Below are 23,973 nucleotides of genomic sequence, written 5' to 3' on the forward strand. Positions count from 1 at the left end.
AGATATTCCCCATTCAAACCATCCCTTCCCAAACCTTCTATTCCTGAATCCTCATTTCCCAAAACATTTCTTCCCAGATCCTCCCAAAACTTCCCAAATCATCCCCATCCAAAATCAGCCCTTCCCCATATCATCCCCACCCAAAGCAGACCATCCCAAATCCTCCCAGCTCTTCCCTACCCAAACCTCCCTTTCCCAAATCATCCCTTCCCTGATATTCCCCACCCAAATCATCCCTATCCAGATCCTCCCCACCCAAAACTTCCTTACCCAAATCATCCCTACCCAAATCATTGCTTCCCCCAAATAATTCCTGCTCAAATATCCCCATCCCAAAAACCTCCACTCTCAAATCCCATCTTCTCACAAACCTTCCTTTTCCATTCCCAAATCCTCCCCACCCAGATCTTCCTTTCCCAAACCACACCTGCCCAAATCAGCCCTTCCAAAATTATCAGGATCCAAATCATCCCCTCCCACACCTCCCTGCTGAAACATTCCATACCCAAATCATCCCTCTCCAAACCTTCCCTTCCCAAATCTCCCCACCCAAATCATCCCTCTCCAAACCTTCCCTTCCCAAATCTCCCCACCCAAATCATCCCTCTCCAAACCTTCCCTTCCCAAATCTCCCCACCCAAATCATCCCTCTCCAAACCTTCCCTTCCCAAATCTCCCCACCCAAATCATCCCTCTCCAAACCTTCCCTTCCCAAATCTCCCCACCCAAATCATCCCTCTCCAAACCTTCCCTTCCCAAATCTCCCCACCCAAATCATCCCTCTCCAAACCTTCCCTTCCCAAATCTCCCCACCCAAATCATCCCTCTCCAAACCTTCCCTTCCCAAATCTCCCCACCCAAATCATCCCTCTCCAAACATTCCATTCCTGTCTCAAGGAGAGATGTTCTTTGTCAGGGTTCTCAATCCCTGAGGCTGTGCAGATAAATCTAAGATCTGGAAAGAAGGAAGGAAGGAGGATGTGGATAGTCATGGAGACACTGAAGAAGGAGCACTGGGAGGGCAGTGGGGAGAGAGAGGTTAGGAGAGGGTAAGTTGTGTCACATTTTTCATTTGTATAACTTGTCCTATTCTTCTAAGATATTGTGATTTGGAACAGAATCAGCAGAAATTTGGTCTCTCAGCCGAGGCATCAGGAGCTGATGTACAGGGATTTAGCCATCTGATGTTTTTATTATTTGATTTGACAGTGCAGTGTGACTGGGATCAGTCACAGTTTGGGATAGCTTTTCTGAGACACCTGTCCAAGGCAGCATTACCCAGAGCTCACAGGAGCTGGGCTGTTCCAGCCTTTACAGGAATATTGCAGGGATTTTGCTTTGTGAAGAGCTGTGTACTTAAATCCTCTTCATCTCTTTTATGACTGGTGCTGCTCACGTAAGTAACTTTCTCTTCTGATAACTCTGCTCCTTGTGTTACAGGAGAGGAATGTCCATCACTTCACAGGCTAAGGCATAAATTAACTATAAATAATATTAACTATAAATAATATTAACTATAAATAATATTAACTATAAATAATATTAACTATAAATAATAATTAACCAACTTTGCTGGTTTTCTGAAGGCATTTGGCTTGCAGGATGAAATGGGCTAGGCAGCCTGTAACCAGAGTCCCAGTTCAGATCCAGACCAGTGCTGCTGGTCTGGATCTGAACTGGGGGAGTGATCTCCAGGTCCTGGCAGGTCCAGAGCCTGTGTGCTAGGCAGGTATGGGGGAAGAGACCTTTTGAGGCTCCTCAACCACACTCACTCCTTACTGATCCAGGTGAAGACAGCAGCACTTCTCCCCAGTGACTCTCTTAGCAGAACATGCTTGGGACTGTGACTTCCAGCAGGAGAGGTTTGGAGCTTGAGATGTGTATCAAGGATTAAATGTAATTAATGAGGGCATAGATGGAAATGAATTGGTTCATTTATAAAATCATCATCTTCAGGCTACTTAGCTTTTTGATGTCTCACCAGTATTTAATTGTCTTAACTTGGTCTTAATAGAATTATTAGGTTTTATATCTCTGTAGGTCTTGATTTATTTCCCTGCTCTCAATTTATTGGCCTGTGGCAACACTTCTGCTTAGCTTTGATTTTTAGGGGGGGAAAAGTTATTAGACCAGCAAGTTTGTTCTGCATTAGTAAAGGGAATTCTTCTTGACCAAATCATCTATGTTTTGTGATGTAGGTTAAACAAACTATGGCAATACTTCCCACACTGGATGCTATCTTGATGAGTTAATTATTCTCTTTTCCCATCTTGGGATAACCTCTGTCCCTCAATATTGCATTTCTGAGTTTGAGGAATAAAGCTTTTTTCAAAAAAAAAGTGAAATGAAGTTTTGAGCCAAAGTTGGTGCCAGGAGGGTGAAGTGAGGCAGGAAGATAATTATTTTAAGTTTCAGAATTTGTGTTTTGTTCTGAAATGTTTAAGTATGTTTTAAAACAAAGTCTTTATTTTTCTTCCATTTGATACAAACCAGAATTTTCTGGACTTGAACCAACAGGAAATTTCACTTTTCACATCTTTCTCGGTGAATTACAAAGTTAAAGCAAACAAAGAAATGAACTCATTGAATCAAGTCCTTCCCCAGGCTGCCGAGGTTTTGGCTGAGAAAGGAGAGGTTGGCCCAGGATCCTTGGGGATCCTGGAGTTTTTGGAGAATGTGAAAAACGAGGTTCACATAATTTTTATAGAATTTAAAAGTTTAATAAAAAAAAAACAATTAGGAGAAAAAAATAAAGTATACAGATACTGTCTCTGCATTCAGCCAAGAGAGCACACCTTGCTGACAAAGGATTGTCCCTTAAAAACAGAACCCTACTGCATATCCATAAATGCTCATACATATTCATACATTCTTCTTAGGGTCTTTGGTGTTCTTCTGTTCAGTTTTCTCTTGCCCCCTTCCCAATAGATCAATCCTCTTGGCACCATCGAGATTTACATTCCCTGATACCAGAAATGCAATAAATTCCTCCCCCAGAGTTCTGGTCACTGCTGTCTTCATCTGGATAAGAGAGTTTATAAAAGAAAAAAAAGATCTCCAGCTATCTTTTTCAGTCTTTGGGTTATACAAACAAAAGTAGTTTTTGTTTTAATGCTATGTCATAGCTTAACATATATATATTATACACTATTTCTAAGTTTCATTAATAACAGAGATAAAAAAGACTATATTATTACAGCTAAATTTTCTAATCTCATACATATAATATTCATTACAATACTTTTGAAAAGCCAATAATATGATTTATAACATTTATAACATTTATATGCATATGATTTATAGCATTTATAACAAGAAGAAGGTGGCCAGCAGCAGACTGGGGAAGGCATCTTGGCATTCATTCATTTATTGGTGAATGAATTCAGCTCAAAACAGCAGCTGGGGTCAGTGACTGCTCTGTCTGTGGCTGAGAAGACCAAGCTCAGAGCTGCAGGTCAAAAAACAGCAGCTGCCATTACCAGAGAAGCCCTGATAACATAATCCTTTAATAATATCAACATAAAACCAGCAGCTGAGGGCAGAGCTGGGAAAGCTGGCCCTGACCTGGTGTGGATTGATGGGAGAGAGGACAGTGTGTGCCCAGGCTGGGCCACAGGTGAGGGTGGGTCTCTCTGAGCACAGCATGCATGCCTCAATTACTTTTAATTACAATCAATTTTAATTACTGCTGGTTTTAACTTTTTCCCCACTCCAAAGGGAGCAGGAGGATTTGTGCTCCTATTCATGCCCTGAACCAACACTGCAGCTGCCTGCTGGGAGAGGAGGAATCCCCTTTGGAGCTGGGGATCTTGGAGAGCTTGGGATGAGAGGGCTGTGTCCTCCTCAGGCATTGCAGCTTTTCAGAAGTGGGGAATTTGTGCAGAGCATTGAAAATAATGCAAAAAGTGTAGCTTGCCTCTTACTGGATGTGCTGTCCCTCTGCCCCCACTTAAGAAAATATTGCCCTCCAAATTCAATCCTGTAGCCCATTATTCATGAGGTCATTACTGTTTAATTTAATCACCAAATGTCAGCTGAATCCCATTTATTCTGCCAGCTCACTAGAGATTTACCTATTTATTTTACATTTCAAATGAATTGCTCATTATTCTGTCATTCTGGGATTTTATTCTGTAATTTATTTCGCGGGCCCTGACAAGTTGAAAATGAGCCCTGGTTCTTTCCTGTCTCACATGTTAATTGTCAGGTCCATGGCTCAACTGTTTTCTTGCAGGACCAAGGGACCTGACCCTTAATTCAGGGAGGGAGGGCAGCCAGGTTTTGTAATCCCACAGCTGCTGGTGGTGATTCAAATGTGACAAGAAGGAAATACTTTTTCTCTTTCCTCCCTACCACGCCTCTTGGGTCAATGTGAAAGGACAAGTTATCCTGTGCAGCTTGCCCCTGGAGCACATCACAGCAAATCAGAGCTGTGTGGGCATGGGAATGTGTGCTTGAAGTCCTGAGAGAAAGGCTTTAAAAATAAATGTGGGAGAGAAAACAGCATTTCAGGTGCAAATCCCAGCCCTCTTTTAATGAGGTGAGGGTGAAATGGTCCTGAGTGAGGAATAATCCTTACATCTGCTATTTCTAGCTGCAGTTTTCTCTCCTTTGCTCTTGTTTTTGGCTAGTGTTGGTGCTGGACAAGACAGACCAGGCTCCTGTGGTGTCCCTTCACCTGGATGAGGTTTGACTTTCTCTAGTGGGTCCAGGTGTTATAAATGCATATCATATTATTGGCTTTTCACAAGCATTATAATGAATATTATATGTATAAGATTAGAAAATTTAGCTGTAATAATATAGTCTTTTTTATCTCTGTTATTAATGAAACTTAGAAATAGTGGTATAATACATATATGTTAAGCTATGACATAGCATTAAAACAAAAATAACTTTTGTCTGTATAACCCAAAGACTGAAAAAGATAGCTGGAGATCTTTATTTTTGTAAACTATCTTATCCAGATGAAGACAGCAGTGACCAGAACTCTGGAGGGAGAAATTTATTGCATTTCTGGTATCAGGGAATGTAAATCTCGATGGTGCCAAGAGGATTGATCTATTGGGAAGGGGGCAAGAGAAAACTGAACAGAAGAACACCAAAGATCCACAGAAGAATGTATGAATATGGATGAGAATTTATGGATATGCAGCAGGGTTCTGTTTTTAAGGGACAATCCTTTGTCAGTAAGGTGTGCTCTCTTGGCTGAATGCAGAGACAGTGCCTGTATACTTTATTTTTTTCTCCTAATTGTTTTTTTTTATTAAACTTTTAAATTCTATAAAACTTATGTGCACCTCGTTTTTCACACAGGGATGCTGTGTGGCCCAGCTCAGCTCCTTGCAGACAGGTCTCACAGTATAACAATGATTGCTGAGTACAATCTGAGCCCCCTCCAGCCTCTTCCATTTTCCTTTTGCAGAATGCACAATATTATGGAAAACAAATTTTCTGTTGGGATTAGTTCTTTATCTGCCAATTGAGGAGTCTGGGTTTTTTCTCAGTTGCCCTGTAAGCTGCTGGGACCTGTGGGCCCTGCAGTCTGCCCCATTCTAATTCAGTTGAAGAACAGCTCTTCTGTGCCAGAGAGAAGACTTGTTAAGGAAATTCAAAAAAGGCCAAAGACACTGGAAGGAGCAGGAGGAGGAATTTGGAGGATATGAAAGGGTACTTCAATCTTCAGGCTCATTCCTTGGTGGAATATAAACTGAGCATCATCTCAGCTCGATTGGAGCAAACAGATGAAAAGAAGTAAAAATCCATTGTGTTTATCTTTGATGCTTTCCCTGTCACTGACACAAATCCCAAGCACCTCATTGATTTTCTGCTTTGCCCAGCCTGAGATCAGCAGTGTGACATTGCTCCTGTTTGCTGGGCTGAGTTACTGCCTGTGAGTGAACTTCCCTGGCAGGTTGTGAGAGTGGATGAAGTAAAACTGTTTGGCTCTTTTCTTGGACGTGGTATTTTCCCACCCTGCTCAGCTTGGGCAATCAAGGGCATGTTTTGGAATTCAGCATTTACAGGACTGGAAAAAGCTTTCTTGCATGTGCCTCACTATCTCTGCAAGCCAGGACTCCTGTAGCTGTGCTGGGAAACCTGAGGAACTGTAAGGAGCTGAGAGTGACCAGACTGTGCCTCCTTGTCTGTGTGTCTCTCTTCTGATAGCCAGGGCAGTGGCTCTGCAAGCCAGGCTGGTCCAGCTGGGGTTTTCCATGGTCCCACGTGCCCTGTGCAGATCTGTGGGTGATGAGAACGAGCTCTCTGCCTCCTGGTGTGTGTTTGTGGTCCAGGCTGCTTCAAGCACGGAGCACTTTTCAGTCCCACTGTGCTGATTCAGGGCCTTTTAGACCTGGCTGGAGTATGAGCAATTGCAAAAGCACCTAAATGTATGTGACTTGCTCAGGTGCTGATGCCTGGGTTTCCTCCCTCTTCCCATGGTCTGGTTTGATGAAGCCTCCCAGCTGATGAGTAGGAATTGCCTGGCTTGCACTTGCTCAGTCCAGGGAGGAATGGGGTGGCCAAGTGCTCAGTACTTGCCCAATGGCTTGGAAAGCATAATTGTCTATCCAGATGTCAGGCATCTTTATTTCTGGATACTTAAGTACTCTTGACTTGGCCCTAACTGAATTTGTGTCCTAGCATTTTTCTTAATTAGGTTCTCTGATTCCTCTATGTCAGTGTTTAATTGGAGCTTAATTGGGAAAAAACAGTGGTACACATCCTGCTGGAGTAAATGGATTATCTGCCTGTCTCCTCCATGCTCCCCTCTAGGCTCAGGGGAGGAGCCAAGTTAAATTTTGGCCTGTCCTCTCCTTTCAAGGATATGGTCTTTGCTTCCTTCTCTGCTGCCTTGCTGATGCCAGGGAGGATTTCTGAGTCTCTGGGTTGGTAGCAGTCCTGGGCAGGGTGGCTGTGCTGGGAAATTCGTTTCTATTCGAGATTCTGCTGTGACTGGGGCTGAGCAGGCTCTCCCTTGTGCCCCTGGCTCTTTGGGGTGTCATGGGGAGGGGTGCTGGATCATCAGTGGGGGTTTGGTGGAGGCCCTGCCTCGTTGGATCCTGGCAGAAGAAAGACTCTGGAGTGCTGCTGAGCACTCCTGGCTCTGCCTTCAGCTGAGCACGGGATGATGAATAGAGGTTATTGCTGCAAATGCTCCTTCCACCCATTAACAAGTGGTTAATGGCACAGAGATGCAGTAACAATCCCTCAGACTGACTCCAGAGCTGGTATGGCAGTGTCCCTGCCAGACAGCATCTCTTGGTTTGTCCTGAGCCTGGGGGAGCAGTGAAGGGGATGAGGAAACCACGAGGAGAAGCTGGAGTGACACAGATGGAGGGGCTGGGGTGTCTCTGCTGGCCAGGGCATGCAGGTCTCAGCCACTGACAGTTCTGCATTTGTTTCCAGCCCATGTTCCCCAGACACTCCAGGGAAGGCAAGAGCACACTTTGCTCAGTTCTGCAGGGCTGGGGTGGTTGTTTGATGTTGCAGAGCTCCCTGCACCTCTTAACTGTAAAAACTCTGCTCCTTTTCAAGCTCCATAAGCAGTCCTATTACTGAGAGCACTAAGAAAATAAGAGCCCATCCAACATCTTCCCTGCTGGTAACACATTGTGAAAAGCTTCCTTTCCTTTAAAAAGGAACAAAGAGCCTTGCTTTACTGTCAATAGAAGATGCATTTCTCTGGCGAGTGGCATAAAATAAATCTATTTAAATACAGGTAATTTGGTGCAGAGGAATTGATTTTGCTATCATGGTGTGTTAGATAACAGTAATTTCTTTTCTTTTTTTTTTTTTTTTCTTTTAAATGAAAGGCTGTGGGACAGGTCCATGGTTTGTTCCTGTGCACAGCTGAATAGCTGCTTCCCTCCATATTTTTACAGACTGTCTCAGAGGGTTGTTGCTATGTGTCCCTCCTGACAGGTTTTGTTTTTCTGTCCCATTTAGCATGAGAAATGCCTGGCCAGTTAGTCCAGCCCCATGCTCCAGAAATGCTCATTTTGAGTGATCCCATTTCTAAAGGGTGGCATAGAGATGGCAGGAGTAACCCTTCAAACACCCCTTGGCAGGAAGATGCAGGGGCTTAGAGCATCTGGTAATTGCTCCACTGGGTACCTGGGCACTAAATATGAGATGTCTGAGGAAAATGGCTATTTGAGATGTAGAGCTGGCTCATTTTGTCTCAGCTTTTCTCCCTTTATCAATAGGGTTCTGCCATGGTTTAACCCCATCTGGAACCTGAGCACTCCCAGCCACTCACTGTGGCATCATCCCCCAGGGATGGGGGAAATCAGAAAAGGTAAAACCTTTGGTGGGTTGAGATAAGAACAGTTTAATAATTGAAATAAAGCAAAATACCATAATAATTGAAGTGAAAAAAAATAAAAATACAGAGAGAGAGAGAAATAAACCCCAGGAAAGCCAAGTGATGCACAATACAGTTAAAATATTCCCAGCTTGGGCAAGAGGCTTTGTCTTTTGGCCCAGTGGGCACTGTCTGAGGGTGCAGAGAGCAGAGCCCTGGCAGGTGTTGAGTGGGAACAGTGGGTAGGGATGGAGCTGTGTCTCCTTTCCTTGGTGCCTGTCACTCATAGAATCCATCAGACTTTTGAGGGCAGAGGTGAGATGTGAAGGGTAGGATTGAATTATGGCAGGAAAAGCACCAGATTTCTCCTTTTTTATTCAGAATCTTATGTTCAGATTTACCTTTGTGGCCTGGCTAGTCTAATACTGAATTGATTTCTCCGTGCCTTGGCACAGTGTACTGAAACCCTGTCAATACAACACACTTGATTTAATCAGTAAAAAATGGGCTGGGGACTTCAGACTGGGATTTAATCATTGCAACATTACTGGTGACATTTCAAGTGACAGATTCCCCATTAACCTGGGGTACCCTGCTCAGCCTGTTCCTGCAGTGCCCTCTGACCAGCTGGTGTTTGGAGGGAAAGCCCTGCACTGACACTGCTGTTTGTGAGCAGTGATGGGCAAGAGTGAGACTCCAGATGGGGATGGTGCTCCTGCCTCGGCAGATGTGCTGTACCTATATCCCACTGTCAAGCTGCACACTTAATAATGTTTGGCAGCAATCAATTAACACTGTAACAACTGTTTTCTGCCAGGAAATTGCACAGATCAGGGTGCTCTGCCCTGCTGGTGGGAGGCTGGGGCAAAGATGACCTCAGTCAGTAACAGCAGCACCCCCAAAAATGAGGGAAAAACCCTCCTTGCCTCTGAGGAAAGGTCAGCACTGCAGAGGGTGCAGCCTGTGGGCACAATGGGGAGTTGTAAGACACAGGAGGATAAATGAACTGTCTTTTTCCCTTGCTCACATATTTCAGAAGCACTGTGAAACACTTGTCTCCCCTCCAGGTTGGTCAGAAATGAGGGTATTCCCAGTGTATTCCCAGTGTGCTGTGGGGTAGCTCTGACCTGTCCAACTGCATCTCAGTGCTGGTAGAAATACTGTTCAGCTTGGGGTTGATTTGTACTTGGAGGCAGGACATAGCTCTGCAGAGTTTGTAGTTATTCTGCAGTGGTGATGAAGTCTGTGGAAAGCTGAGACTACAGCAGGCTCCAGAGTGTCCAGGAAACCTCACTGCTCCATCTCCCACCAGAGCCAAATGGGTGTGAGGCAGTGAGGTTCTCCCTGGGAGGACACGTGTTGTCCTTGTTATGTCATCTGGGTAGGGAGCTGCTGCTTGCTCTTCATCCCTGGCATTCTCTTCATCCCTGATATTCTCTTCATCCCAGGCATTCTCTCCATCCCTGGCATTCTCTTCATCCCTGGCATTCTCTTCATCCCTGGCATTCTCTTCATCCCTAATATTCTCTTCATCCCTGGTATTTTCTCTCCATCCCTGGCTTTCTCTCCATCCCTGGCATTCTCTCCATCCCTGGCATTCTCTTCATCCCTGGTATTTTCTCCATCCCTGATATTCTCTTTATCCCTGGTATTCTCTCTCCATCCCTGGCATTCTCTCCATCCCTGCTATTCTCTCTCCATCCCTGCTATTCTCTCCATCCCTGACATTCTCTTCATCCCTGGCATTCTCTCCATCCCTGATATTCTCTTCATCCCTGGTATTCTCTCCATCCCTGACATTCTCTCCATCCCTGGTATTCTCTCTCCATCCCTGGCATTCTCTCCATCCCTGGTATTCTCTCCATCCCTGGCATTCTCTTCATCCCTGCTATTCTCTCCATCCCTGACATTCTCTCCATCCCTGGTATTCTCTCTCCATCCCTGGCATTCTCTCCATCCCTGGTATTCTCTCTCCATCCCTGGCATTCTCTCCATCCCTGGTATTCTCTCCATCCCTGACATTCTCTCCATCCCTGGTATTCTCTCTCCATCCCTGCTATTCTCTCCATCCCTGGTATTTCCCTCTGACTTGTGGCTGCCTCTGTGAGGCTCAGTCCCTGTTCCCCACACTGTGCACTGTTCCCTGGCTGCTGAGGGAAGAGATCTCTCTCTGTTGCTCCAGTGGAGCTGAAATGCTGCCAGCTCTGCCTTTCACAAGAGCCCTTTCTTCTCAGCAGGGCAGATGGAAAACCCACCACCCCCTCTGCTGGCAGTCATCTCTCGTTGAAATATAATTTCAAGCCAATACAAGATTCATTCACATCATCAGTGTGAAATGAAGAGGCAAGGGGTTTCCTTGTTTTTCCCATTAAGAATAAACCTGTCCTCTGAGGCAGCCTGCTCACAGCCTGAAATAAGCCTCCCTGTCTGAAGCAGGATCATTGCAGGATGAGTAATTCTTGCTGGACAAGCTTTTTATATATATATATATATATATTTGTTAATAAGCAGGGTTGGTTTTTTTTTTTTCACTTTCAACCCCTGATATCCATTTCTCAGAATCACCAGGTTGGAAGAGACCTTTGAGATCATCGAGTCCAAAACTTTGCATAATTGAAGGAAAAGCATTAGGAGTGGTGTCTCTCCCCTGTCCAGCTGCTCTCCTAAGTAACAACCACCAGTCTGGTAAAATATTAGCTCATGGGAGAAACTTCTTCAGGGGGAACACAGGGATTGCCAGCTGAGCCTGGCTGGAGCTTTCATACAGCCAAGATCCCAGAGCCACCAGGATGGAAGAGACCTTTAAGATCATTGAATCCAACCCAGCCCTAACACCTCAACTAAACCACGAGTGCCACATCCAGTCTTTTTTTAAACACAGCCAGGGATGCTGACTCCAGCACCTCCCCAGGCAGAGAATTCCAATATTTTATCTCTCTTTGTGTAAAAAAACTTTTTCCTAATATCCAACTTATATTTCCCTTGGCACAGTTGAAGTTTTTGTCCCCTCGTTCTGCCAGTGGCTGTCTGGAGAAAGAGACTGACCCCACCTGACTGCAGAAACCTTTCAGGGAGTTGTAGAGAGTGACAAAGATTCTTCTCTCATTGGCAGAAGAAAAGGGAGTTATTGAAGCCCTTTCTCCTTAGAGGAAATGTTCATTCCAGGGCGTTTTCTCCTGAAATTTGTCTCGAAATTGAGACACTATGGAAACTGGATGATATCCTGAGCTGGCACTTGGCTGTGAAACACTCTGCTCTGCCATGGCCAGGATTATGGAGGAGGATGATGCATGTTTGTACACCAGCTGTGCTGCTGACCTAGTAAATAGGAAGTTAGGGGTTTGTTTGGTAGGGGTTTTATTTTGTTGTTAAAGGATGGAATTGGTCCAGTTTGGCCTGTACAAAGCAGCTTTTTGAAGCTGGTCCTGCTGTGTGAGTTGAAAGCATGAATAAAAAGAAACCCTCATAAAGAAGTGATCCTGAAAACTTTATCCTAATTCTATGGATGCTTTCTGCATTAAAGCATTACTGTAATGAAAATGTGTCAAAGGCTTTGCTGGAAAAGCCATTAAAACAGATTAGTGCATCTATCTGCACCACAGAAAGGTCCTTTTAGTAGGACTGCCCATAATTCCAGCTGGGACAAAACAAGAGACTCCTGAAATGCCCAGTGAGCAGTCATTAAAAATGGGGAAGACTCAACCACATGATCCTGCTTTGATTTCAGTGAAAAAAGTGTTTTGACCTCTGGGCTGTCATTGCTGGGGAACATCTGCCTGGAGGAATTAATGAACCTTCATTATATCAAGATAATAGTCACCTCATTTCCCAGGCAGCTGCGGGGAGGAGGATGAGGGCAGTGCCATGGGATCCTGTGGCTTCCCCTTGGTGCCCTGAGCTGTCCCCACCTCCCTGAACACAAATGTGAGCTGGTCACACAAAGGCTGATGTGAGCCAGGGCCTGAGAGGGGCAAGCTCCAGAAAAACTGGGGGAAAGGAGCCCCCCAGAGAGGCAGGGACACTAGTCAAGGTGGGATGAGAAACTTTGGAGCTATAAACAATCACTGGAACAACTTGGATGCCTATCCACATCCCCACCTCTAACAAATACTGGTTTTGTAAACATAAAATCCTCACCCACCTCTGAGACTGTTTTAGGTGAAGTTACATTTTCACATGAAAAATGTGATGAAGAGGAATATCTTGCCATGGTTTCTCCCTCACCCTCAGTGAAGTAATGGAGATATAAAGACAGATGCACAGGGCTGAAGGAGCTGGGGAGCATCTGAGAGACCAGAGGCAGGACATATTTTAGCATCAATGCATTTGAGTTTCTGTCCTAGCAACAATGCAGACACCAGTCCCCAGATCATTGTTTTGATCCTTTTGAGCTGGGAATATAAAAGGAGGGCTCTTCCATATTCAACAGATGCATCTGAAGAAAGAACAAAGGGGAGAGAAAGTGCCAGATCCTTTAACTTCTTCGAGAAACTTATTTTAAGTGGGGAGGGGGAAGGAAATTAGCAGGGTTTAAAAATACAAGAGACAGAGGGGAGGAAAATCGTAATTTTAACCTGTAACTGTCCTCTCTGCTCCTTTCCTTTGCTGAAAGCTCCAGGCTGTGTGTCAGATAAAGGTATTTGGGATGATGTCTGATTTTCCATCCTTTAACAGATGTTTATGTCATCTGAAAAATATACATTGCATTCCCAAACAAACAGCCACAGCTTTTGATGGGTGAAGAGGGACAACTGTGCTTAGGTTTGGGGGCATCTATGAACTTGAGATAATAGCAGCTGCTTTAACAGTGAGACTACATTTTTTCTTCAATGGTTTGATTGTATATATAAATTATAATCCAGTTTTCTCCATTGGGATTTTTTGGGGGAATTCTGGTTTTGTTTAGCAGTTCTTTTAATGACAATGTAGGAGGGCAAGTAGTTTTTATAGTGTGTGCAGCTATGGAAGTGACCACATGGCAGCTACAGGGCTGAGATTGTTTTAACAGAGGTGCCAATTACTGCTGTTCTTGTATTGAATCCTAAAGCAGGTGGAATTCTTCCTCAAGAGAAAATGCCAAGGAAAGTCACATCATAGCTTTGCTGTTTCTGCAGAGCACTGAGCAGTGACTGCAAAGTGCTGCTGCATTTTATTTGCTTCCATTTACAGTCCATTGACTGACCTGCACTCTGCAGGAACAGCCCTGGGATTAGAATTTAATGAGTCAGTGGCAAGGGGGACAGAGACAGGTGTCTCCTCTAAGCATGGGTGAAAGGGCCATTTATGTGTCCTATGAATTATGTTAAAATCCATGGGAGTAGATAACATCCAAAGCACTCTGGCATTTAAAAGGGCTCTCAGTGGTCACCCAGACAGGCACCTTGGGGCTGCTCTGTGTGTCCTGAGGGTTTGGTCCCCATGGGAAGCTGCTTAGGTTTGTCCTGTTTCTGTGCCAAAACAGCTTGTGCAGACACAGGGATCTGCTGTGGAGTGATTGCAGAGGGATTGTTCCAGGGGCAGAACTGCCACGGACACATCAGCTGTGGTTTATGCCACGTGCCAGCTTCCTTTGGGCAGGGTGGTGTTGGGAAGGTAGAATTAGAAAGAAATTATAAATATGACTCTTTAGCCAGAAAGGCTAAGGAAGAAATACAAATGAAAGCATGGTTTGAATAATTCAAATAAACCAGGCTGGTATGCCAGAACACATTCTGTCCCCCAGTAAAACCAAGCTGAGACCCCTCTCCCCACCCTTATAAGGTCTGAAGGACCCTGAGATAACTAAAAATATGCAAAAGCAGCAATTTCTATAGGTCACACACAAATGTTACTGTATTAGTGTACTTAGAAAGATTGGTTAGTGAAGGAATAGAATATTCAGATGTATAGGTTATATAAGTAATTGTAAAAGAGAGTTCTCTCTCTTGGTCTCTCTTGGTCTCTCTTGCTATGCTCTTTTAGCCCTCTTGCCTCTTGCTGCTCTTTTTCCCCAGCTCTCTCAATTTTGTTCTGTCTCTTTCTTAGCAATCTTAAGTCTTGAGCTCATGTATTCATATTTTACCCCTTTTTGTATTGTTGTCTCTGAGCCTGCTTTGAGCTCTATCTGCTGGCTCATAGCAGGCTCTGTCTCTCTCCCAAGCCCTGAAATAAACTTCTAACACCTCACTCGATTATAGAGGTCATTGCTGTGTCTCAGACCGTCCCCAGAAAGTGTCTCCTACAGGGTGGAGCTGTGCCTTGCTTCCAGGCTGCCTCATTTTGGGGAAAAGCAGCAGGTCCCAGCCCTTCCGAGGCAATTCCTGTCCCAGTGCATCCTGCAGAGCCACAGTGCCAGGCTCACAGCACCCCCATCCCATCCTTGCTAGAACCAGCCTTGTAAGGACCAGCCTTGTAAGGACCAGCCTTGTAAGGACCTGCCCAGCCCAGGGAGTGCTGAGTGATCCCATTGGTACAGCTGCTTTGTAACATAAAATAAACCATTTTCTATATCTGAAAGCCTGCAAGGTAATTAATATCCTAGCCATTAAATTCCACTGCAGTATACTCAGTGTTAATAAGCTAGCTAAGAGCTCTGCTTGAAATTAATAAGTTGCAAATGACCTAAGGGCCACTGCTTCATGCTTGCTTTTTACCTCATGTACCCCCCCAGAATTACAGAATTTAAATAGAAAGACAATTTTCATTTATAAACTAGTATAATTATTCATAACTGGAGAGTTTTAAGGAATAAAAAGCTTTTCTGGTTAATTAGAAACTCCAGCGTCTCAAGGAAATTAGGAAGGCAATAAAATCTGGGTTTGACTGAGGTGCACAAATATAAAGCACAAATCAAATGGAAGGGTAATGCAATTTCTGCAGAAATGTTTAAATGCATGATCCTGAGGGTCTAGCTGTCTGTGCAGGGAGCATGAAGCACACCAAAGGTGCAGCTGCCACATGTCCAGACTATTTCCCCAACTCCTGGCTACTCTCAGGGGAGGAAGATAGAGGGGTTTGCTTCAAGGATTGATCAGCCTCTGATCTGAAGGATCAGAAATGCTCTGGAGCTCCCCTGGCACTGACCTGCTTGGTCTGCCTTGAGCTGAGCTGCCTGGGAGATGTGAGAGGGGTGCTTGTACAGGAGCAGAACTGGGCAGCTGCCCTTGGAGTCACAAAGCTGAGATGATTGGGCCAAAATCTCCTCTCCCCTTCAAAAAGGGGGCAATGGTGGGAGAAACTTGGAATGTTTTTATGTGTAACTGGCTTTTGTTTCTTGCTCACATGACAGTCACCTACCAGCAGCAGAATCTCTAATAGATACAAATTAGGACAAGAAGATGTAGAATTGCAGCAATGCTCTGCTAATTATGTGGCTTGTTTAGCAGGACAGCTGGGCTGTGGTTTTGTTCCTGTCTTTTCTAAGGTGGCATTGCTCAGAGATGCTGAGGAAAGGGAGGGAACAGCCTTGGAAACTCAGGTTATTTGCATCCCTTGTATGTGTGTGGGTTGCCTCTGTGCCAAGCTATCAGCCTGATTCCCATTTCCCTGTACTTAGGCAGTTCTCTCCACACTCTGTGAATTCTGGGTGCTTCTGCTGAGCTGCTGTGCTCAGAAGCATCACTGATGTGTACAATCTCCCTGTAGCTCCAGATGCTCATCTTTTCTCCCATCCCTACCCTATCCCTTAGGGACAATTAGGGAAGAGCTTGTAAATTCATAATTGTGGACCTTCTCAAACCCAGATTAGTTCCTCCAGTCTATCAGATGAATACATATTTATAAGTGTGCTTAAAAATGCACCATCCTTCACTCAATGAGGTGTAATGAATCCATCATGTAAATACATGCTCAGGTGCAGAATGGAAAAATCCTCAGGGAATTTTTTAGGATTAATAGAAGGATGTTCTTTGAGTTGCTTGGCTTCTTTCAAAAGTGATAATAAAAGTGATTTAACTATATACAATGCACAGGAGTAAGTTAAAAGAGCTTAAGGATGATCTCACCTATGCTGCTGAGATCAGACTCTGAAAAGTACATCTTCCCATTCATAAAACAAAAGAAATCAGTTATTGATACAAGAAAAGGTGTTTGGCATATGTGAATCTGAAATTTCTTCCTATCTAGTCCCTTTTCTGCTCTGGTAAGACATAACCAGTTTTGTATCTCTAGTTTTCTATGGAACATGTAGTAAAGGCTTTCTGGGGATGCTGGGCTGGCAGAAGCTGTCCCAGTGCTGTGAGCAGGGACAGGAATACCTGAAGCCAGAGCTTTCTGTGTCTGAGGTAGTGCTTGAGGCACAGCAGGTGGATCTGGTGTGACCAGGAGCCTGCTGAGCAGCAGAACCATCGGAGAGATGGGCTCACAAAGGGTGAGGAATGTGATCTGGTGCACAGCAGCAGCTGTGCCCTGGTGGGACTGAGGGAAGAGATGGGAATCCAGAGAACTTTCACTCATCTGGGCTCCACAAGCCACATGTTTGTGGAAAGTGCTACTGCTCTGTGCCTTGGTTTCCCTGGTTTCTCTTGGTTTCTCAGGTCTGTGAGCTACACCTGGAATATTGGCTGTGGAACTGCTGAGTCTTACTGGGCTCTGATAAATGCACTCTTGCCAAGGTTTTACACCTCCCTGTAGTCTCCTGGTGTCTGATGTGTGCCACTGGCCCAGTGGTTCTGTGTTTCTGTCTTTGGGGAAGGTGCTGCTGAGAGGGCTGAGGCTCTGGAGGAGAGCTGGTAGTGATTGCTGTACAGGGGGGCTTGCAGTGAGGGTTGGGGTTTGGGACTGTTCCCCTGGTCAGTCAGACTTTTCTTTCTTCCTCCACGTGAGCACTTCTGAGCTCTGCTGTGGGAAACCACAGTGGGAGAATCCCCTCTCTCCTAAGGCAGGTGCTGGGTCTGGGAGGTGACTGGGAGCAGGCTGAGGAGAAGGCTCTGGGGAGATGTCACTGCAGCCTTCCAGAACTTGAAAAGAGCTTATAAAAAAGGAGGGAGAGTGGCTTCATATCATGGATAGTGATAGGAGAAGGAGGAATGTTTTTAAACTAAAATAGGAGAGATTTAGATTAGATGTTAGGAAGAAGTTCTTTATTCAGAGCATGGTAAACATTCAGAGCACAGGTTGCCCAGAGAAGCTGTGGCTGCCCCATCCCTGGAAATGTTCATGACCAGGCTGAATGGGGCCCTGAGCAACCAGATCTAGGGGAAAATGTCCCTGGCCATGGCAGGGAGGTTGGAACTGGATGGTCTTTAAGGGCCCTTCCAGCCCAGGCCTTTCTATCATTTTGATTTGTGTGTCCATCATTATCACACAAAGTGGTGCTGACTCATGGGGAGCCCTTACACAACCACATCTGTTTTCCTTCCTTGTACTGCAATTTCTCTGTCTGCAGAATCAGCCTTTATTACCGTTTTGAGTGTTTAGTTTAGCATTTTTCTACTCACAAATATATAGTAGTGAATCTTAAAATAACACCAGGGCATGTCTCTAGGACATACCTGTGATTACAGTTAATCAGGGCTCTAAGTGCTTCATTGGGCTGATGCCAGGGCTCTCAAGCACACTCAGAGCCAAGCTTGCCTCTCAGTTTCTTCTGCTGTGAACTTCCTCCAGGTTACTGTTTGCCAGGGGAGGGAAAACTCAGAATTACAGCTGGAAGTGAGCCTTTCTCATCTCAAGTTAGGAAAATCTGCAGACTCTTATCCTGCTCCTAATTAATAGAATCTATTCTACTTTCATTGCATGACACTACTTAACTCCTTAGAAAGGAGAAGGCAATTATTTTGGAGCATTAACAACTATTCTAATTTAATGTTGCATGGAATAGCTGATGCAGAAAGAAATCTGAAATTTTATGGCTACAACTGTCCAGAGTCTGCCTGCCCAAAAGGAAAAGACTTTTTTACCTAGAACAAAGGGAGGAATGAGTCAATAAACAGAAAAGGGGCAAAACATTTTTCTCCCATGTCTCTTTTCCCACAGATTCATTAATTGCTGTGTGCCAGAAGACAGCAGCTGGTCCTTGTCATACTTGTAGAGGGAATATTGTACCCTCAGCTCTGATATTTGCAGGTGAGTCCTGTGGCAGCATTTGTGATGCTGAGTTACCTCTGTGCCATGATGTAATTTACTACAAACCTAGAGATGCTGCAGACAAAAAGCTGAGCATAATAAAAGTTTTCATTTTAGTCCAGGCTGAGCTTGTGTGAATGTTCCTCCCATCAAATCCACGAGCAATAGGGCAGGTGCTGCATGTTACCAGTTGCCACAGGTCCCAAAATCTTAAAAATAAAATAAAACCTGGTGGCACACCCAAGCATGGGACTGCTGGTCAGAACAGAAATCAGTTTGCAGATGAGGCACCTCTTTTATTGCTGGCACACTTTTTCTCCTGAACATTAGACCTCTCTCTTTGTTCTCTGTTTGAAGCCAGCTTGATGGTGCTGTGTAAATTCTCTGGGTTTTTTTCCCCCAGGATCAGGGTTGATGAGCAGCTTTCACGTTCAGACTTGGGATGTTTATTTTTCCTTATCTATATTGCATTTTTACAGGCAGTAAGCACTTCTACACACTAACCTGACAAGCCACAGATGGCGACCTCAGGCTCTGTCTACCAGGCCTTTTAAACATAAATTATGCAATTATCAACTGCCAACTAATTTATTTTTACTTTTAACCCAATAGCCAAACACCTGTGTTCCACACCACAGACTTTTCTGTCCAATCCCCCCAATACCACCCAAAACCATGGAGAAGGAAGAAAGGCAAAGGTAAGAACCAAGAACCTCCATCCTGCCTCTTATTCATTTCTATATATCAAACTCTGTATTTTTCACCCAGTGACTTAACCTAATTCTGTCTAATTCACATATTCACATTCCCAGCTTCTCCACTCAGTTTTAGAAGCCTTCTCCATGGTCTTAAGTTAAACCTGGTGTTCTCTTGAGTGCCTGAGCTTGTCAGCACAGATAAAGGGACATTTTCTGTGCCTGGGACTCCAACAGTGCTATGTTTCTCCTACAAGGTTCTGATACTCCCCCACTGAGCTCTGATACAGAGAATTACTTTTAAATGCCTTTCTAAACCTCGATTTCTTGTACTGTAAGCAGTTGTGGGGCTGTGTATTTGGGATACACAAATACAAATACAATCTGTGTAAAGCTGGGGCACTGCTAGGTGAAGGTGTTCCAGCTGTTCAGGTATGGCCTTTCCAAGGGCCCTGTGCCTGTTTTGGTGACAATTGGGTACAAAACACCTTTGGGGGGTCCAACCCCTTCCCACCTTGTGCTCCTGGGAGGCTGCCACGACTGTCCCTGGGGTGTGGCATGCTGTTGATGGGTAGGATCAGCTCCTTGGCATCGACAGCCAGCAGATCCTTCCTCAATGATCTTTCTCCTATAGTGTCCTTTTATGTTTTTCTTTAAACATTACCATTTCTAAAGTTAAAGCCTAAAGATATTGTTGAAAAGTTTCATTAAATGTTACAGCTCATTATGGCTTTGATTACTGTAATTTTTAATGTGGGATGTGCCTTCTGTAATGTGAGTCTCTTTGTGCTCCCTTTTTTTCTCACATAAAGCAGAGTGTTTTACCATCCAATTACAGTGGACTTCACAGAGGTAGCTGAGGGGAAATATTAATTACCCTTTGTCCCAGCTCATCTCTTGATACATTTTGTAATATCTCAATTATTTCTTTTTACATTCTTCGCATTGTGAAGCCAATGTGTAAATTAAAAACAACCAGGAAGGTCAAGGTTTGGGGAGGGTGTGCAAAATCCTCATCAGCTGGGATTCTTTACTGTTTGTGTTGCTGCAGCAAGGAATCCAGGGCTGGGGCACAGAACTGGGCCCTGGTTCACCTGATCCCTGTTCTGCTCCTGATGTCAAAGGGGTGATGGATTTCATGCCCTAACCTCAGCAACTGACTAAACCTAGTGGTAAATTGGGAGAGCAGAGGAGATGGAAAGATCTGGCTATAGTTCCTGTGGCCAGGTACTCATTGAAGTCCCCTCCAACTCTGTAATGACCATTAATGACTAATTAATGGCTCCCAGTACCCCTACTGATTAACTTAACCAGAGTGGCATGTTGCTGCTGAATATGAATAGATCACAGGCACACAGGTCGAGGTGTGGTGAAAAGAAGAGAGAGTTTATTTCTTCTCCCAGGTTTTATAGGTTTCTGACCACAGCCAGGGATTGGATGGTCAGGATAACACTTTCCCACTGCACTGGCCATGAGAGATGCCCATCACAAGACGTGTAACAGAAGGAATGTACACATATCTATGTTTACAGTTACTGTCCTGGGAAAGTCCTTAGAAAACTTAGCAAGCTCAGAAGCTGAGTTTTCAGGGTGACATCTCACCCTTTTTGGCTTAACAAAAAGAAAAGAAAAAATGAACAAAGAAACTAGCAACATTATAAACAATCAAAAGGATAAATAACAGGAAAATACAATACTCCATACAATCAGAAGGCTGTAATTTCAGGGTGATAGTGGTACCCATGCAGAAAAGGGGGGTCTTCAGGGCATTCAGGGCCCTGCTGGCACGAGGATCCCCCCAGCCTGAGCAGTGGCCAAGGAATCAGCTGTGCTGCTGTGGCCAAGGCTGGGGATGGGTTTGGCTGTCTGTGAATCCAGCTCTGCTGGGACAAGCTTCCTCCCTGGCAGCGAGCACTGGGGAATGCTGGCAGCTCTCTGCCCCAGAGGAGCAGGAAGGAGATGGTTTTCAGCCCATGCTCATGGTGGCCTGCTTGCTCCTCTGGCTCCTGCTGTAATTGACTGAGGCCCAGTGCTTTATAAACTGCACTCTTGGAATGATGGATGGCAAGCCTGCCTTTGCTGCTGCTACCTCAGCAGCTGCAGGTTTGTTTTCTCCCCTCCCCTGCATCAGAGCTGGGATCAGGGCAAGGCAGAGATTTCTCTGACCTTGATCTCAGCATGAGTTTGCTCCTTTTCCTCCCACCCCACCACGCACCTGCTTTCCCCCTTGCCTTGGGAAGGGTCCAGGGCAGAGAGGGCTGCTCAGAGAAGCAGGAGAAGCCTGGGGACAGCCAGGTAGTGCCCCATGGGTGCCAGGGGCTTTGCTGAGGGAAGGAACGAGGAGCAGGCAGCAAACAGCACCTGGCTGGCAGCTGGGCAGAGCCAGGGCAGGGACACAGAGCTGCCCCTCCTGTCCCTCCAGCTGCACCTCTGCAGGGGCACTCTGCTCTGCCCAGTGTTCCAACAGCACTGCCTGCCTGCTGGGCCTGCAGGAGTTGAAATTCCTGCTCTGTCTGGCTCTCCTGTGCATCCCCCAAGAGAAAATACCACCTGGGAGATGATCTGCAGCAGCTTGGTGCTGGGCAGAGGCAAGAGCCAGCCTTGCCATGGGGGACAAGCTGGCCTGGCCCCACTGGTGTGTGTGGGAGGTTCATTCATTGCTTGGTGGTTCTGTGTTACACGACCCACTTTAAAAAAAAGGCAACTTTTTCTTGTCTGTTTTGAAACTGTGAAATGAGGTGCAGTAATCAAGGAGGATTTTAATAACCATCCCAGCCCTGACATTTAAATTACAGATGGCATTTTCAATTAAACAAGCACTCTCAGCAGGCTTAATTTAGCTATCAGTTCTGCTTTGTTCTTTAAGTGTTTCCTTAAAAACAGTGATGAATTTAAAACTTGCTCCAAAGGGAGAAAAAAAAAATAAAATAAGGCATCAGAGATGAGTGGAAAAGGGGAAGCCCCTTCAGGGATTGCTGAGTGTGCAGGGGGAAGCCAGAGGCTGAGTGGATCAGGTCTGTGCAGAGGGTGTCTACCTGTGTTTATAATAATAAATAATAAATACTAAAGAAATAATATATAATAACTCTATAATGCTGTTGTTATATTATTATATTATTAGAATAATTATATTATTGTAATAATATTATATATAATTATAATCCTGTTGTCATCATTATGTAGGAAGAAAAAATTCATTTGCTAAATACATTGTTTTTTCAAAGCATTCTTCAGAGGAATGAGATGATGATTCCTCAGGTCAGTGAAATTCTATTGACTCAGTTAAAAAAATCATAAAAACCTCTTTTCCAGTAATACACACAATGCCTTCAAACTGCACACTAGCATGGTTTTTCAAGGTTTCCTTTTTTGCCCATCCTCCAAAGCAGGAGGTCAGAACTCACACTAGCTTGGCTTACAGCCATGCCTCTCAGATAATGCCTCTCACATTAACAATGCTTATCTGAAACTGAATCTTTGCCTCCCTGAGGCACCTCACACCAGGGGATGGGCAGTGTGAGCCCTGGATGAAGTTACCCCACCCCAGACCCCTTGTGAGGGGTGACCCAGGGGTTCTGATTGGGTTTGAGCCCCTGGAGTTTCTCCCCTGTTGTGTTTCTGGTGGTCCCTAACCCTAAACTCCATCCTCAAAGGTGGAGAGCCTCAAGGGTTCTGTCCCTCAAAACCCCTCACCCTGCCTTTGCTCAGAGCTCTCTGTCTGTGGATCTGAGTTTGTTCCATGCTGAAGAAATGGTTTCATGAACAGAAACCTGTCTCATTCACATGCTGAATAAATGATTTCATGATCAGAAGCCTGTCTCATTCCTGTCCCATGCTGGTTCCCAGTATCTGCAGCTTCCCTGGACATGATCCTGAGGTTGCAGACTGCAGCACCAGTTGTGTTGTGCAGCTGGGACAAGTGCTGCTCTCCAGAGCCTGTCTGGCCCTCTGAGTTCCAGTGGTCTGTTTGGTAACCCAAGACAAAGCTCAGGGCTGCATCTTCCACATCTCCTCTTGATCTCCATGAATGAAATCCTGCCTGAGTTTTCTTGTGTGTTTCCAGTCCTCTGTGGCAGAGCTCACAGTCCCTTAGGTCAGAAACTTCTCCTGTTACCTCCATCCCCAGGTGAAAAGCTGGATTTCTGCCCAGCACAATTTCAGGTCAGCTATCACTCCTGATACTGAAGTGTTATGAATCCAAATTCAACAAAACAATTTGGGAACGTCCTGCCTGGGCCAGAGCTCAAAAAGGGAAAGGGATCAGGAATTGCAATGCCAATATCTGGGTTTACATGAAGGGCCTGGATGCCACAGCTCTCTGAGGGTGTAATTCTCTTGGCCATCATCTGCTCGTGGTCCCCAGCTGGTGACTTCAGTGACAGAAGTGTGTTGCATGAATTGAGGCCAAGGTCCTGCTCCTTCCTTTGGAGGGGCTATTATGGCACTTGGAGAAGAGCCTTTCCCTTTTTTTCTGCTGAAGAGATCACCCACTCCTTGTAGCTGGCACGAGGAGGCTCCTGCATTTCTTTCCAGTGTAAAACAAGGCTGGATAATTTCATCACCGCTAATAACATTTCTAGCAAGGCAAGCTACCATAATGATAAGGGTAATTTAATCTCATGCTTCAGGGATAAGCTGAGCTCAGGAGGGGAATCAGGGAGGAATTCATTTCCCCCTTCCCTGTGGAAGCTGCTTTGCACAGTTGATCATTTGAGTTGAAAGGCTGATGCTCTCCGTGGCACAGGGGCTGGGCTGACCCTAACAGCTGGTACAGAACATCCCTATTTCCTGCTGTCCGTCCTGGCTCCCTGATCTGGGGAAAATTGAGAGCCAAATTCGCCTGCAGTTGTTCCAGAAGGGGAGAGGGTGATGAGGGGAAGGTCCTGAGAGTCCCAGTCCCTTCCAGCCTGCTGGCACGTGCAGGTGTGT

At 45.1% G+C, this 23,973-nt stretch overlaps 1 protein-coding gene across 2 annotated transcripts in view; it reads left to right on the forward strand.

The window, feature by feature from the left end:
• Positions 1 to 646: 646 nt before the first annotated feature.
• FBXO44 (F-box protein 44) overlaps positions 647 to 23,973 on the forward strand; it is a 47,467-nt gene continuing 24,140 nt past the window's right edge. Inside the window, exons 1-3 of one of the 2 annotated variants that reach the window (XM_086860297.1) lie at positions 647 to 1,049; positions 18,260 to 18,349; positions 18,962 to 19,047. The gene's annotated coding sequence lies outside the window, so the exon portion shown is untranslated. The remainder of the gene's footprint in view (positions 1,050 to 18,259; positions 18,350 to 18,961; positions 19,048 to 23,973) is intronic. The other variant, XM_086860298.1, reaches the window with a different exon arrangement.

This window comes from Cyanistes caeruleus, chromosome 22, assembly GCF_971803275.1.
Source record: "Cyanistes caeruleus chromosome 22, bCyaCae1.hap1.1, whole genome shotgun sequence".
NCBI lineage: Eukaryota > Metazoa > Chordata > Aves > Passeriformes > Paridae > Cyanistes > Cyanistes caeruleus.